Source organism: Kogia breviceps, chromosome 1 (assembly GCF_026419965.1).
Source record: "Kogia breviceps isolate mKogBre1 chromosome 1, mKogBre1 haplotype 1, whole genome shotgun sequence".
Classification (NCBI taxonomy): Eukaryota; Metazoa; Chordata; class Mammalia; order Artiodactyla; family Physeteridae; genus Kogia; species Kogia breviceps.
In genome coordinates this window covers 94164349-94182261 of record NC_081310.1, presented here as the reverse complement: position 1 = coordinate 94182261, position 17913 = coordinate 94164349, and the positions used below count along the sequence as shown (strand labels likewise).

The window sequence follows — 17913 nt, the reverse complement described above, 5'->3', positions numbered from 1 at the left end:
TAAAGCTTTCAAATACTCAGGCCAAGTAAAAATGGCTAGTACTTCCCGGTGTCCAGGTTCTGTCTGTGGATTCGTCAGAGAACTGCATCACATTTGGAATCAGGGTTCGCATTCTACACGTTACCCTGGGACGTCAGACCATTAGCCTCCTAACGTCCCCTCGCACAGGATGAGGTACAGACAGAAGAGTTTCTCCCTACCCCTACACCCCCAGATTTAAAGCTGAATGAGAGCAGATAGAAAAATGGCTCATCATGGCGTTGCCTCCTCCTGGGACACCACCCTGACCGTGTGTCCCTCTCATAGGCCACCATGCCTGGGTAGGTCTCCTAGGCAGATCCCGGTAGCCTTCGGCTTGTTCAGTTTATCGGATATGAAGGCGTCTCTGGCTGGGAGCAAGGCTGAGTAGAAATCTGAAACACTTTTGTTATCAACCAAAAGTTGTCATTTGGCCAGCTCCTGAGGGTCAGCCCCTCCTCTTTCAGTAAATCCAAGCGTGATTCAACTGGGGTGGGTGGGGCAGCTTTACCATAAAGACTGGAAAAACAGGACTGCAATTCAGCTTCAAAGACCTAAAATAGGCCTTAACTGCAATTCACATTTGTCCATTTTAAAATCTGAAACCCTGCCCTCTCACAACTAGTCCCTGCCACAAAAGTAAGAGTCTGTCAGTAGCTCCATCATCTTTATATCAAGTCTGGATGGTCAAAAGCATTACTGAGTCTCTGGTGACCTTCAGCCAGGCAACCTCTGTCATCAGCTTTGATTTCACCAAGTAGCAGAGGTGGGCTTAGCTCATCCCCAAAGCCTGGGCAATTCAGGGTTTGGCTCTTCATGTGCTCCTACTAAGTCAATGCCACACGAACCCTCACCATGTGATAACAATTAGCACAGTAGATCTGTAGAATCGTCTTAGAGACTCCATTTGCCACCCAATTCCTAAATACTCCTGGTGGGCAAATATTCCTCTTCGACCTACACATACCAGAATTAGTCCTATAGGAGCAGCATCCAAAATAATGAAGGTCACCACATCTTGACCACTCAGAGTCATGAGTCAGAGTTCCCAAACGTGATCCAACTGGGGGCTTCAACTCGTAGTTGCTGATTTTCACCCAGGCACGTTGCGGGTAACAGATCCTTTTGCAAAACACAATCTAGATTCCCCAAAATGACCTTGAACATGCTACAATGCCAACACCACACGACATCATTATATATTAATCTATATGTATGAGTTTAGAGTAAAAACATAAATAAAAAGGTAAAGCATGCTGTTACTGGCAAGTTCACATGGAAATACACTAACATTTTTACTAAGGTGTGCGTAGCTTAGGAATCAGGCTTAGACCTAACTCCCAACTCCATGACGTAAGTGTGTGTGCCCTTGGGCAAGGTTCACTATTTTGAAGCTCAGTTTCTGAATCTACATAAATGGGGATAATATTACGTACCTTGATTCTTTTTTTGCAGATTAAATAAAACAGCAAATATGGTGTCTGACACAGAGTAAGTACTTAATAAAAGACTGCTAATATGGTAACAGTTACCATCATTTTGCTTATTAATAGAGATTACTCTCCTTGAGATCACGCTAGGTACGGTCTGATAGTGGTGGACAAGAACTGGATAGGGGGCAGAGAACATTCACTCCACTTAATGCTCTGAAACCACAGTCTCCCCCTAGTGGAATCCTATTAATTTGTTTGTTCCTGCACTCTGATGGGTTCAGCCAAGGCACACCCTGTTCCCAGGCAGGGCTGCATGAAAAAAAAAACCTTTGCTTTGTTTCTCCCTCGGAAATGAGCCCTGGTCCATGCAGGGGATGTATTCAGAGAGTATTTGTCCTAACTTTCTGGAGCCAACACACACCTGCCCGAGTAGCTGGGACGCTGTACTCCCATCGTCCCAGAGCTACTCAAAGACCATCCCAGTTGCCGCTGGAAGTATTTCTAGCTGCATTATTTATTTGAACACCTGTCTGACAATCCTAGACAGAGCTCGGTCTTGGTAGGGAGGGGCCACCGGGCCACTCGAGGATTCCCTCCCAATATGGTTGCATTTGCTGGTCTGTATTCATCCTGCAGCCAAGAAGGGCCTTCCTCTTCCCCAAGACTGGTTCTGCTCATAGCATACACCAGGTGGACAGATGTCTCCAAGAAATACCTCCAATGTCATGTTCTTAAACGCTCTCAAGAGACCCATGTACCTAACGCCATGCTGACGTGGATCAAATAAAGAGCATCTAACCATGGCAACTAACAACATATTAACCACCCTCAGCTATCCTCCCTGTGGTGGCATGCTACTAGCCAATATCATTTCCTTCATTTTTACCAATAGGAGAACAGATAGAGTGAGAACTGCTATGAAAGCACAATCCTCTTTCTGATCTTTGGGCCTTTGTTTATTTGGTTCTTTTCAAATGTGATGTCCATTCATCTGCCTTCTGCTGACTCCAAACCTACCTATTTCTCAACTCATTGTCCCAACTCCTCTCCATTACCATCAATTTCACACCACCACTACCCTGGAACAAAACTGCTCTCTGCCTCCAAGACTGAATATTGTCTGTATTATAGTATTCACTATTTTAATTATGTTCCATAGAGAACGGTCAGAGCCAGAGTGAGCTCAACAAATTGAGATGACTGCTTTTTAGGTCTTGTGAGAAAGCAATTGTGTATGTTTTGCCTTTTTTTTTTTCCTTTAATAGTTTCTAACTCAGTACCAGGCACATACCAGCTGTTGAATAAAAGCCTGAAAACTGACTGAAAGCCTCCTCTCAAAGCCGCACTGCAACCTGCCTTCATACAAATGTTTACAGGTAAGATTCTCGCTGCCAGAGCTTAGGTTTGGCTCACTAGGCCCTGCTTTCTCTGCACATACTGCCTTGGGCTAAATTGCCTAATTTTGTCAATATTTAGGTTTCATATTCTGTTCAAGGGGCTAAGGATCTTATTATTTATTTAACTCACAGGAGTCTTAAGTGACTGCATGTTTATGAAAGGTTCTGAGGGCCCGTGATGAATGATGCTACATGTGTACAGAGCCCCACTGCCTTACATATAGATCTGCGGGTGGTGTGTTCAGTCATACACATAAAAACACTACTTGGCAGTCACCACGCACACCATTTTCCTGCGATCTGAAAACATCTTGCTGGCATAATTCATAAGCAGAACGCCTTTATATTTAATGACCCAAATATGCCAGCCACGTGCCTCTGAGAAGCAAGTTAGAACCAATAAAACATCAACAATTTTGTTATAACCCGCTGCCCCCAAATAATCTCTCTGCCTTGGATTTTGACCTCTCTGAATGGCTCCTCTCAGAAGCCTAAGAGGGCAACCAGCCTTTTTGGGAGGTCATCTCATGGGGTGGTGATGAGAAGAGGGTTGGGATCAAAGGGCCCTGGCAGTGTGAGTTATAGGTCCAAAGATACACATTTTTAATGGACTGACAGAATTTATGCTTTCAGGGGAAGAGTTGATCCTGGCCAGGGTTTCTGAGTCAGAGGAACAGACTCAGATAATTCACAGACTGAGAAAGAAAACTAACAACAGTCCCCCAGTCCAGCTTCCCACATTGAAGGCATGGGCTAGTGAAGCCAAAGCAGACCTGTGTACATTGAACTCATCCATTTACTGAGTTCCTACTATGATCCAGGTATTATTTAGGCACTAGAATACAGCAGGAAACAAGTTAGACAAAGTCTCCATCCATAGTCCCCTCTAAGTTCCCCTTCTATCTTCAGGAAAAATGAAAAGATCCCACAGCAATCTGCAGGAGAGGGTTCTTGGGTTACTAAGAATGCACTGACCCTGCTGCTGAGAACCTCGAAGTCAAAGGACCCTCAGATCACTAAGCCTTCCTAAGGCTCCAAGAACAACTAATTGCAAAGAAAACAAACAACCACAACAACACTTCCGTGATTGTAATCAGGTCTCTGCAGCACTAAAAGGTTCTCCATTAGAACCACCAAAGACGACATCATCATTTTTCATTGCTTTTCCTGAAAGAGATTTAAGAAATGAATGGCTAAGAATGGGCACACAACTGAGAAAAATCATTTAATGAAAGAGTCATCGCTTGAGAAGTCCAATTAAAAGTCATATTCATTCATTCAGTCAATTATTCAGTAGTCAACATGTATTGAGCAACTCTGTGTGAGAAGCACCGTAAGAGCTCGGTGCCTTGGGAAATACTGAGATGGATGGCAGAGTCCCAGCTCTGGAGGAACTTAAAAATCAATTGGGAAATTACAATCCTCATTTTACAGATGAGTAAACAGTGGCATGGACAGTTAAGGGACTTATTATAAATGCTTCATCCTATAACTAAATCATAAAGTCATCATATAGATGGAAAACACTGAGCTGGAAGGTAGGACGTCCTAGTTCTAGCCCTGGTCCAGTCCCTTCTTTGGTGCTCCAATCTCCTCCTCTGAAAAATAAGGAGGCGGGTCTTTAGAGGGGGTCCCTACAGCTCTGAGATTCTAGGACTCTACAACTAGTGACCAATAAGGTTTGGTGGTTAGAACTAAAGAACTAAACCTCTCGACAAAGGGAATATCTTTTAATAAGAATTATTATTTAGCTAACTTCCAGTCCTACCTAAAGGAATATGGAAGCCATTCCATTCCGTTGGCATTGTTGTATCTCTTCTTAGAAGACGCTTAGTTCTAGGTGGGATATGTCGTCTTCTATGGACTTTCTAGCTGGTATCTCTGCCATCTTAGCAACAATGGCAAAGAAAGCTGAAGCCCTCCCCTGCATCTCCCTTCAGTCCCTGTTAATTGTTATAACACAGGGTACTAAGTGTTTGTTTGCAATAGCTATGTTGCTCCGTGTAAGAATAACTGCTCCAAAGATAATGTAACCAGTCTGTGTGTGATGTGACAAATGCAGGTTTGGACTATGTGTAAAGAACTCTTAATTAAAGGTTTAATAGACAGAGGATTGAACGAGATCATATGCAAGGTCCCTTCCAGTGTTAGCTTTCTATATTATATTACTATGAATTTTGTGAAGATAATGTAAAAGATTATCGAGTTAACCAGTGAATCTCAAGTGTTAACTCATTTCTATTCCACGTGTGGGTACTAACTTCCAAAAAAGAAGAATAAAAATTAGTGTAGAAAAACTTCTGTTTGGATTTTGAAAGACAGACCATTTAATAATTTTATCACATTTTCAGATTTTTCTCAGAACTTGGGAGATGTCTCCTAAATTGCCAATCAGCTGGCCACTTTGCAGTATGTGAGCTATAAAATCATTATGTGAGAAGATCTAAATGACACAAAGATTCGTTTAAAGCCTTTTGCTTATATTTAATTTTTTCCTTCCTGCTTCCATTTGTCCTTAACACTCTTATTTTTTTGTTCCTTGAGGCACAGGTGGTTCTTATTTCAGGCTGCATGCATGGTTCTGCTATTCAAAGATTAATGAATAAAGGGGGCCTTGTAAACAGATTAGCATGATAATGGTAATAATGCTCTCTGCTGCCTTCTGTGCCTACTTCAATCTGTGTGCCCCTGTGAACGCCTCCCCTCCCCCGTGCATGGGTCCCCTTGTCCCGTTTTCCCACCACCTGATTCTACCCTTTCAGTGTTAGGCAGACAAAAGTGAGTCAGGAATCAGGCAGCTGCTCAGAGAGCAAGAGAGGACAGGAAGAGGAGGCAAGTGATGGAGACAGACAGACAAGCAGAGTAGACAGTAAAACACCCAATGCGCTTTAGGATGAAAAGCTTTATGCAGAATAAACAGACAAAATAAAAGACTTCCACTGTCTAATGCAAACAATACCTTCACACTTCCTTCTTCTTAGGACATTTGCTGCCTATCACGATTGTATCTTCCCTCCCACTTTTTATTTTCATCATATGCTTGACATCATATACTTGGCATCGTATACATACCTTTGCATCTCAAATTCCTAACTGTTCTAGAACCACACACATGTCAAGGAAGGCCCAGAGGTAACTTGTCATTTTGGAGAATGAGGTCTAGAAGCAAAAGCTAGCTGTTGATTTGGTTTTTACAGGGACAAGTTCAAAGGGCCTTTCCTTGAAGGCTTTAGCGAGAGGCAGAAATCTGGACCTCTCTGAAAACTTCCAGCGGCCCCCTGGGGGCTGAGTATCAGTTATTAATCCATGGTTTCGTGGGGCCTCAGCTTACACACCTCCTTGAGCCTCCATCAGTCAATGTCTCAATCTCCGCACCCATGGACCTTTCCGTGGGTCCTCTCCGCACCCGCTTTCCTTTCCTCTGACTCTAACCCACTGTCTGCTCTCCACACCTGCGTGAGGAGGATGAGCTGGACAGCAAAAGTCACTCTGGAGGGATGCCATCAAGAGGCCCACAATGTGGATTAAGTCCGACAGCCAAGGTCAGTCCCTAGAGCAGGAGAGAACGTGGAAAGCACCCGCATCCGTGCCTGCTGGCCCAGACGGAGACGCCAGCAGCTGGGAGACACTTAGCTGAACAGGCCTCGGGGCCCACACACCAGGCCAGGAAACTCAGCCCCATCCCTTCCTTTGTCTCCTAAGACCTGCACGTGTTCTCCCTCATTTGAGGGGAGCCCAGAGCACGGAGAGCCGGGCTGACCCTCTGCCTCTCATGCTGATGAGCGTCCTCCCACTGCCTCTCTCTGACCCACATGGGGGCACCCACCCCACCTCCTTCCTCTGTGCTTTCTGATACCAACCGGGAAAAGGGAATCTAAAAATAAAGCCGGGGCCAGAGTGTGTACCACTCGATTGGGCTCCTGCGCTCACAGATCTGCTTATTTTGGCCTATCTCTCCCCAGCGATAAGACTGCTAACAGCCTGTTATCAGCCAGTCGGTGAAAATGTGCTCCAGCCTGATTAGGCCTCAGTCTTTGCCAAGGTTATAAACAGCCGTTATCGTTTTCCCGAACAGAATAATCCGGACAGTATCAGCTCAGAAACATATGGGCCACACAGAGAAGATAGCCGCTGACGGACACTTCATTTTAATTGTAACGAGTGGGTAGCGGCAGCCTGCAGACGGCAGACAGAGAGCTACCCGATTGGCAGGAAGGTTTTTTTTTTTTTTTTTTTTTTTTTTAATCCCTTCTTCCTTCCCTGGTTTCCAGTGCCTAAACTGCTTTGAGATTCTAGGTGGCATAATGAACTAGACCCTGCCCCAGATGTTACCAGTTACCAAGCACGACCCTTCCCTAGAAGGCAGATGGGACCCTTCTGATTCTCTTACAGGTGACAACAACAATTAAAAACAGCAAAGTAGAAAGCGGGGGCCGGTGATGGTGGTGGTGACCGATACAGTTCTTTCTACCCTTCAGCCCCCAATTCAATTTCAATAACCCATCCTCTCGCCGGACCCCGATCTCCTGCCCCACAGCCAGGCTTCTTCTTCAGAGACCCACCCCCGAACCCAGCCTAGGAATGCCACATCCTAGTGTCCAGCAGACAGACAGCCCTCCATACATGGTGGCTGAACATTTCTAACAGAGTGTTTATATTATTTCCTTCAACTTTTCACAGGTAGACATAGACATCAACCAAGATTACGCATATGTGTGGGAGAAGCCCAGGCTTGTAGGGATTCTGTGTCCTGAAAGCAATTTCCCCAATCTGGTTTCTCCCCCTCCTCTTTTGAGACCGATTTGTTCCTCAGGCTTGTCGCAGAAATTCAACTATCTGTAGGAGGGTAGGCAGGGGGGTATCCCCCAAAGAGAAAACTGGGATGATAAAAGTTTTGGTGAAAGGGTTCATCTATGTTTCCAGGTCAGCAGGCATCGCGGTTGCTGACAGCTCAGCCCTGGGTCACTGCTGCTAGCCCGTGGCCAACACCACCACCTCCCTGTTCTTTCACAGGGTGATGCAATCTTTCCCCCTCATGCGTCGCTAGAAACAGAGTGGAAGGAAGGAGAAAGAGCCGATAGCAGGAGGGTACGGTGAGATGAGCGTTATCTCTTGCATCCTGCAGCAGACTCACTCGGTGGCACCTGTCCTATTGTTCTTGCCGTTGCTGCTGTTTGCTGCTGTACTTGGGCTCACACCTGGCTGGCCAGATGGGGTCAACAAGAACAGGTGGATTCCGAATCCGAGGAAGATAAGCACGGCTGTCCCCACCTTGGACTCCGCTGTCACTCTTCACTCTTCTTTTAGGCATCCACGTGTGTCAATATTTCAAACGATTAAACATCTTCAGCGTGGTCTTCCTTTTCTGGCCCTCTTCTGTTTCCTCCCCTTTCCTCCGTAAACCCTCCAGTGTCCTTTCCCTTTTACCATAGAAAACCAGCACCTTCCACTGCCCATGCACACACTCAACAAATTCAACGGCACTGGAGGAGTCCTCCAGTTTAAATTCAACTTCTGGTGGCCTTCAAATAAAGAGGAAAGGGGAACCGAAAGGAGAAAAAGGAAAAAAGATAACTGAACCAAAAAGAAATTCCCTCCAAACACAATGTCGTCCTTCTTTTCTTGACATCAGTTTCCAATTCTGCAGAGAAAGGATATTGCCTTGCCCAGGAAGACATGGTAACAATAGCTGGTATTATTGAGCACGGGTGTACGTGCCAAGCACTGGTGGACGCATTCTACATAAATTTGCTGATTTGACCCTCAAAACAATTCTACGATTCACACCCAAGTGACCTGCTTCTTGGCTGCTTCTCTACTACTCCAGCATCTCCTGGTCCTGAGCAGCTCACATCCAGGGAGCATCCTTTCCCAGGGGCCTCTGGAGGCCCATGACTAGCTCCACCACCACTCCATCTTTGTGCGATGCTCTCTCAGATTTATAGGGGCTCAGGGGAAGCCCACCCCGCAAGGACCGACAAAGCACTCTGGCCCCAAGCTGACTTCTGGTATTTCACTGTCAAGTGAAAACTGAGTCCGTGGTAATGTTCCTGTAATAATATCAAAATCAAAAAGAAAAGAGGAGGGAAATTCTGCCGCCAGCTGAAATGAGCCTCAGGCACATTTTTGTTTTCTTTTTTTTCATGGTTTTTCAACACCTGCCTTTGCTCTCCCACTCTACCAACAAAATACGGCTTAGGTTGCCTTGCAGAATTATCAAAAGACTGGCCAGCAGATCTCTGCAAGAAAGTCTGCAGTGGGTGGTCTGTGTGCAATGTCTTGGTGGTCTTAAGCTCAGTCCCTCCAGACCAAGTTTCAAGGTTACAGCGGTCTTTCCCTAATTGCCATCAGAAACTGGAAATATCCTGGAAACATGAGAATCCCCCTCTGAACTCCTGAGTCGGCTCAGCGGTAGTTTATTCAACTTAAAGTGTTTTTTTCCCTCCCCTTTGCTATTTTTTGTTTTCTTATTCTTTCTGTTTCAATGGACTCAGCTTTGTTCTTCCACAATTTCGGGCTCACAAGACTAGAGGATTTCCTGAGACAAGCAGCTGGGCCTATTTTTCTGGAGGGTCTGCTTCCCATTTTGTCCATAGCCCTCTTCTTCTGAGAAGCTTCCACTGTCAATAAAAAGAAGGCCAGCTCTCTCAGGTGGAGCCTCTGGGCAGTCGACGGTGGCAAATGTGATCACAAAAAGTTGGTGGGCTGCAGCCATCCTGTCCCCACTGCACCGCTGCACTATGGGCTGCTGGGCCCCATGAGGACTGTGTCCAGCCGTCTCAGAGCATCTATGACACCACTGCCATTGCTGATATGCTTGGGTGTCCCCATGACTGTGACAACCTGAAGGACCAGGGCGCTGTCTTCCTCCAGTCTTAACCCCCAGCCCCTAGCATGGAACCCAGCACAGAGTAATCATCCAATAAATGCTGCCTGAAATGAAGGAACAGATTCAGCCCAAACCTGCCCAGTGGGTGTTCAAGGCCAAGTACTTTGGAGATAGCCTAAATTCCACATCTGGCTCTACCACACTTTCTAACTCTGCCTTAGCCTCAGTTTCTCCATCTCTAAAATGGGGATAATCAGAGTACCTGTGCCATAGATGTATTGCGAAGATTACGCGTGTTAAAAGCACTTAGCCCAGTGCCTGACACATAGAAGTCACCTGACACATAAACATTTCCTGTTTGTGAATAACTACCCCTTACTCATCCCCATCCACCCCTTCCAGAGCTGCTATAGTAGTCGACGTGCTCTGATCAAAGAAAGGGCTGCGTCAAGGAACCCCGGTTCCGATCTCCATTGTGCTGGGGTTCCAACGGTCACTTAGTCACTCAGCCTCGGCCTCTGTGGCATGCATTAGGCTGGGGTCACTCCACCTCACCTAACTGACTTGCAGATTGGCTATGAGACAGCACGACCTACCAGATGTGGACATGTGCGGAAAAGCAAAATCCAGACTCTCAAATCTGCTGCCAAGTTTTGTTCTGGCAAAGCAGTTCGAAGTCTAGCACTCCACGTACTCGCTACATGCCCCATGGCGCCCGCGTCTCTCTGGGGCTCTGCCAGCCTCAGCCTGCCATTATCCACACCCGCGACCCCTGCCATCAAGACAATGCAGAGCGTCTGCTTGGCCCGCAGTCCTCACCGGGATCCCTGCTGGAAATTAAACCAGCTTAAGGGCGAACACCCAGACAACCTCCCTCTGGCCCACAACGTCACTGCAGCAGGACACGAGCCTTCCCCCATGCAAGCAGTAACTTCTCATTTCCACATCCTTTCACTGTGCTTCCAGGCTCCAAAGCCGTTGGGTTTTTTTGTTCCCCTTTTTCCAAAAAGGGCATCTTAGTTTGGAGACTCTTAAACCTATTTGTGTTCCCAACATAAGCTCTTGAGCATAAAATTCATTTCAGCATGGGGGTCTCTTCCTCTTTTCTTTCCTCCCTTTCATTGTGAAGCTTTCATGAATTCATAAACAGCCCTAGTGGTTTTAGTATCAGTGTCTTATATGAGGTGGGGATTTGTTCTCTCTCTTTCTCTCTCTCCCTTTCTCCCTCTCTCCCTCCCTGCCTCCCTCCCCCCCCCTCACACACACACACACACACACACAAACACACACACACACACACACACACACACACACACACACACACACACATCCCGCAATGGCGTTAGCCACAATCCTGTTCTCTTCCCTCCCACCTCTAGACCTGTCCTACCCCTGGCTCAGTCAGCGCTCTCTTTCCTGCCTCCTGTGGGAACACTGCCACATAAAATAACAAAATATTCATATGGTAAGCCACGTTAAAACCTTGGGAAGATTTAAGCCTGGGCTTCATGTCACGGACGCTCCCTCTTGTAATGTGCATTCCAATCTCGGTGTCAGTGGAGCTGTGATCAGAATATCCAAGGTCTCATAAAAGATTCAGGGCTTCCTGACTTCCCTGACATTTGCTGTTTCATGTTGTTCCTGCTGGTTCCCTTTCAGCCTCTGAAGAGTTCACAGTCCCTTTCAACTCGCCCCTGAAGATGGCAAACTTGCCGAGAAAGTCTAGGAACTCAGGACAAGTATAGGACCTCTGGGGTTAGGGTTCTTTAGTTTCTTTTGTTGGCTTCTTTTGGTTGGTTGAGGGTTTTTCTAAGACGGCATGGCTGCTGCCTCCTCTGTGGTACCTGGAAGTAGGATTTAGGAATCCAAAAGGGTAACAAGACTTGATGAAGATTTTCCCTCTTCACCCTGAATGCTTTGGAGGGGTGGGTTGCGTATGCCTGACTCAGTGTGTTCACATCTTTCAGGTTCTTTTTATGATCTAAATCATAATAAGACTGTATTTATTATCTAACCTCGACTGTATGTATTATCTAACATTGAAAAGCATTGAAGCTATCATTTGTAGGGGTGGCAGTCCCTCAAACAGGGGCCAACACATTCTCTGATGGTCAAGTTTAAAGACAGGTATGTTATGTGTGTGTGTTGCACAACAAATACCACACTGGTATGGACACAGGTAGTCTAAACATTCAAGCAAGGTGTATTATGATTTAAGGAAGCCAGATGTAACTAAAGGGGTGCTTGTGAGCAGATCTTTTGGTTTACTATGAGGATCATCATAGGCGTCTTAGCCAGACGCACAAGCAGATTTCTAATATGATTTACTTTCCATTCATGCAATTTATACCCAGCTTCTCAGAAACACATTTAGTGAATAAACTGAGTTATATCATACTTCTTAAGGATGTCACACATCTTCACAAAAAAAAATCCCTGATGCACCTACAGAGATGGCGAGAAAAGAAGAAAAGACTTCGTCATATGGCTAACATTACCCAGCCATCGGAGGCCAGAGAAACAGAAAAGAACAACAGATTCACGACACTTTCAAGATACCGCTCAGTAAGTCACAAGTATATAAAATTTTTTAAAAGAAGGGGAAAAAAAAAAAAGCAAATGTAGAACTCCAAAACTCAGGTAATCAAAAACTAAACGCCTTTCAAAATTTAATCTCTTTTGAAAACATATTATCTTAATTATTTCTGTAAAAGCTGTGGCCATTAGGCAAATTAACACAAAACCCCAGATCAAAGTGCCATTCACACACAGACAACTTGCATAACATTAGGTAGCGTGAAGGTGAACAGGTGCTATAAACAACTTCTTGGAATGTTTTTAATGTATCCACTAATAAAACCTTCTGAAGAGGTTAAAAAAATGCTAGAACACAAATTGATAATTAAAGGCAAGTTGATGGTACCTCAAAATTAAAGCTGTCAAGTGAGAAAATTATAATCAAAATTGTCTGTCTCTGTACTTCTCAAATCCTTCCCTGTGTAGTCACATAATATAAACATATATATGTATATATATGCATGTTTCTGCATATGCATATGAAAAATCAAAGAGGTAAACACATAGCGGTGAATCACAGATAACACAAAAAGAATATGCAACCCAGTTTCATAAATAGATATACCTATAAACACACACCCTCCGACACAGGCGGGCAAACAGGACATTTCCTGTTAGAGAGCAATGTAGTTCTGAGAAATCATATGCACGGTTTTCAGGATTGAGGTCTGTTACATTCTTCGGAGAGTACATTATTTAAGAGAAGTCCACAGTCAGATATTTCTGGAAGTAAATAATTCTACCATTCATCATATTTGGTAACTATAGGTTTTTTTTTCATTACCAGACATAGCCCATATTTTTTATTTAGAGTAAAATTTATTTTTTTCAAAGACATAATGCTGTATAAATGCGTGCTTCTCAACAGGGGGTGAGTTTGCCCCCGGGGCACATCTGGCAATGTCTGGAGACATTTATGGTTGTCACAGTGGAGGAATGGAGATGCTGCTGCCATCTATGGTAGTGAACAGGGATGCAGCTAAACATCTTCAGTGCACAGGATAGCCCTTCTCAACAAAGAATTTTCTGGACTAAAAAGGTCAATAGTGCAGAGGTTGGGAAACCCGAATATGGATTATCACAAACATTTCAAAATTCCTCAAATCATGTCCCTCAAAGACTTGAAAAATGAGAAGCTGGAAAACATAAAAGAGAACTTTTTTTTTTTTTGCGATACGCGGGCCTCTCACTGTTGTGGCCTCTCCCGTTGCGGAGCACAGGCTCCGGACGCGCAGGCTCAGCGGCCATGGCTCACGGGCCCAGCCGCTCCGCGGCATGTGGGATCCTCCCGGACCGAGGCACGAACCCGTGTCCCCTGCATCGGCAGGCGGACTCTCAACCACTGCGCCACCAGGGAAACCCAAGAGAACTTTTGTAAATAGTATTTTGATTATCAAAAGGATTAGCTGCGTTTTGTGGATGCTACAGTATATTACTTCACCTAAAATATGTTCTTTTTAAAATTTTATTTATTTATTTACTTATTTATTTTAATTGGGGTATAGTTGCTTTACAATGTTGTGTTAGTTTCTACTGTATAGTGAAGTGAATCAGTCATATGTATACATATATCCCCTCTTTTTTGGATTTCCTTCCCATTTAGGTCACCACAGAGCACTAAGTAGAGTTCCCTGTGCTATACAGCAGGTTCTCATTAGTTATCTATTTTATACATAGTAGTATATATATGTCAACCCCAATCTCCCAGTTCATCCCACCCTACCCCCCCACAAAGTGTGCTCTTAAAATCTACCACCTGTAGTCGCTTTACAATCAAACAGTGAGAAATGCTGGAAAATCAGCAAGGATCTCAGAAAAAAAAAACATTTACCCTGAGACACCCTTCATTGAACAAGGAGAGTATCCTAACCGATTGTGTTAAAATCAACTAAAGTAAGATATAACAAAAGCTAACTTTTTAGCCAGTGAAAAAAAGACACGTCTGGCATTTAAAGTCCTACATGTGTGTATCCATCCAATTCCATAGCATCAGAGCTCTGATGTTCTGTAATATAATAATATTATTTGTGCGATCAGTTAAGGTATAAAATGTGCGTACCCTGAGTCTTTAATATTAATAAGTCTTGTAACTAGCAGTTTCTCGCAGCTCCGAATTCTTGAGCACAACTACAAAGGGCACTTATCCTGAAAAATCTAATAAATTTACAGTTTTATATACTTCCTTCAATTGTAAAAGTCTTGTTCAATAAACTTTAAAATGCCACTATAGAGCAATAACACAGACAGTATAAACCCAGCCCTGGGAAAGCTGTGCAACCAGAAATTGTTCCCCTTTCTGCTAGAGCAATAAAGTTTTATATGTTTGAACTGACTGTAAAAAGGTTTGAATGTTGGCAACTGGGGAATAATCTGTCTTCTTTATAGTTATTATCATATTTCCCACAAGACCCCTTGGTCTGTGTCAATCCTTCTTGTATATGACACCTTTGTACTGTCAGCGAAAGCAAGACTACTTTACTTTTTTTTTTTTTTAACTATAGGACTTGTATCTGTTTTCCTTCAGATTACAGCTAACAGGAATAAATTATTTCTGACAAGCATCTATTGCAGCATTTTACCAAATAAAGATGGTTGTGAGCTGCTTTTCCAAGAGCGGGGGGAGGGGGGAACCTCCCCTCTTCTCTCTTTCTCTCCACTGATTCAAATGCAATTTAGGGATGGGTAAATTGGAGGAAACGCCAATAAAAGGAGATTTGTAGGAAAGTTGCTCTGAACGCCAGAGCCCATTGTAACAAGGTGGTTGGGTCCTCAGGGGTGCTATTGGAGGTGTGTGGAGGAGAGGTTTAGGAAAAGGGAGAAGAAGGAACCATCCCTTTTCCTTCCAGACATGTCTCAGGTCTGAGAGCAGCTGTGCTGCTGGTTTCAGACAGAAAGCTGAATCCAGCACAAGTGGCTAGAGTTTCCCAGACTCTGACTAACAGCCAGTGAGGACACCGTGGCTCCGACCAGCAGGGGCAGACATCCGAGCTGTCACATGGAGGCTTGGGCTCTTGGTTAACACGTCGTCTCACATGAAATGAGTTTAGGGTCATGATAATCAGCAAAGAGTCAGTGTGTGTGTGTTTGTGTGCATTTATGTGTGTTTGGGAGGGGCGGTGTAAAGGGGCAAAGGGTCTCTTCCCCTCTCCCTCTCCCAGCCCCACCACCATAGCTTAACAACAGATAAAGGAACCTGTACCCAGGAATCCATGACACACAACCCAGCTTGACTAAAACACTCCCCTCTCTCTCCCAACTCTGCACCACCATCCTCAAGTGCCCCTGCCTTCCCACATTTAGAATAACATAGTGGAACAAGTTAGAGAGGAATATAAATAGATACTTGCAAACACCAGGTTTTTAAAAATCAAAAGACATTATTATGGCTGGTGGTCCGTGGAACTGGCACAAGAAGTCTCTGCACTTTGGAACAAAGTCTCTCTAAGAGACCATGGGAACAGGATGGCCAGTCACATGGAGACAGATATATACATATATGCCTGTACATACTCATCGTATAGCCCTGTGAGGGCACACGCACGCTCAAACGCAACTCAGCCAACTCAAAATGAACAGTCAACTCAAATATGGAAGTTCTGGTGTGGGAGGGTAAATGCAAAATTATATTCATAAATACAGCAAATCTATCAGAATGGGGCCATGCAAATAAAATTGAGTAAATACGACTCATCTCAGTGACCTTGGGAAGAGCCTGAACCTCACACTCATGAAGGTGAGCTCAGGATGTCCTCTTTTTTCTCCTCATTCTCCCCAGCTCCACGAGTGCTCAGGGCCACTTACTGACATGTTCTCCTCACCCAGTTCGGACAACAAACATTCTAACCTATGTAGGGTGACACCAAAAATCCTCGTCACCATAAGCACCTCATACTAAGGAGCACTGTGTCCCCTCTTACTCCCCACCCCACCCCAGCACTGCTACAGACTACACTTGTTAACAAAGGTGGACTCCCATGCCTCTTAATATCCCTTAAAATGGCAGCCGCCTACTGGAAAACCATGGATCCATAGTAACGGTTTTTTATTCTCTTCAAAATAGGTTCTTGATATAGGTCAAAAGTTCTTGGGTTGGGTCATATATCACAGTGATATTAATAACAGGACAAGAGATGCTTTTTAAAATTTGGGGTATGTAACCCAGATATAGAAAAGTACACAAATCACAAGTGTACAGCTCAGTGAAAAAATACACAATGCTTTACAAAAGTGCACATCGTCCTCCTGCAAAGCCCATGCTAATCATCTCTGTACCCTTCTCAATTTTTCTATGTGCTGTTGAAGTGAGCACCTTCACGCCCAGTGGAATGGAAGAGGAGTGGAGAGAGAGTTATTTCCCAAAGAGTGAAGTATGTGCCACAGGCATCGAATTCATCAAAGGTGTTCATGAAATGCACATTTCCAGGCCACAGAGCAAACCTGCTGAGGCCAAGCCTGTGAAGCTGCATTTCATAAACACCCCCAGGTTATTCTTGAGAACAACTGACATTGCCTGCTAATACACCAGCAATGCCCCTCCTGAACCCCAATCATTCCCTTTTTTCAAAGATGAAGGGCCTCAGCACACACATTTCTGAGATCATAGTTGGTGGAGTTCAAAGATTGGCACTGTGTTTTGACACAGAAAAGAAAGGGATTTAGAAAAATAACTCATCAACAAGGGAAAAGAATTGTCCTGGAAGCTCTGCGTCATTCTGCCTTTCCCCTGAACTCTGTAGTCTGTAAATATTACTATTCTGGGCATCCTAGTGGAATTTAAAAAAATGCAGAGAGGCAAGAGTCTCGTGAAAAGGCCAGAAGTTGGATCTCTCCTCCTCTTCCTTTATTATTGTCCTTTTTATAAATTTTAAACAAATCCAGGGATCTGTACCTCACTGGTCCTAAAATACACCTTCCTTCCTGAATCCAAAAAGAGCTGGCTTGTGTCGGGACCTATTTCAAGACAATATCCTGGGACCGCAGAGGTGCTCAGGAAGATACCATGGTAGGGGCTCAGCCTTTAGAATAAGTAAGGAGTGGAAGGAACCCACTAGCCCAGGGAAGACTCTCATTTAGAGCGTCTGGCGTTACTGTTCCCAAGCTTATAGATTCTCTCCATTATCTGATTGTATGTGGAACTCGACCAAAACATAAATAGAGCAAAAAAGGCAGATCAGTGGGCATTAGGTATTACAGCTACATTCTACTACTTCTCAACTATCAATATTACTGCAGATGGTACTACTACTACTGTAACTAACAAGTTCTGATGCCTGCTATGTGTGACGCATCATTCTACACTCTGTAGATGCGTCATCGCATCTAATCCTCAGAGCTTCTCTTACTCAGATGTACCAACAATATTATTTAGTGAGAGACAACATCCTGTCACAGGTTAGTACCATTTTTCTTTATACATGGATTTCATTCCCATCCCGTTCAAGGCTGAATATAAGGATGTCTGAGTGTGTAAACTAGACAAGTGCAGGAAGAGAACTTTTCTGTTAAAAACTGTTAATAAGTTGAGGAAATAACAAGAGAGGCTATATACTAGATGCCTTGGGACAACCAAAGATACCTTCTTTCTATAAGGAACAGCTAGTCTAGTGAGAAAAAACAGAAAAAGCAAAAGAAAGCTCTATGTTATAAAAGCATTGTAATG

The 17913-nt window shown here is 44.3% G+C and overlaps 1 protein-coding gene and 1 non-coding gene across 3 annotated transcripts in view; both read right to left on the bottom strand.

The window, feature by feature from the left end:
- PBX1 (PBX homeobox 1) overlaps positions 1-17913 on the bottom strand; it is a 279021-nt gene that overhangs the window by 127182 nt on the left and 133926 nt on the right. The window lies entirely within an intron of this gene.
- On the bottom strand, positions 16458-16561 carry LOC131746871 (U6 spliceosomal RNA). Its single transcript, XR_009332691.1, has one exon. It is a non-coding gene; the product is annotated as a U6 spliceosomal RNA (small nuclear RNA).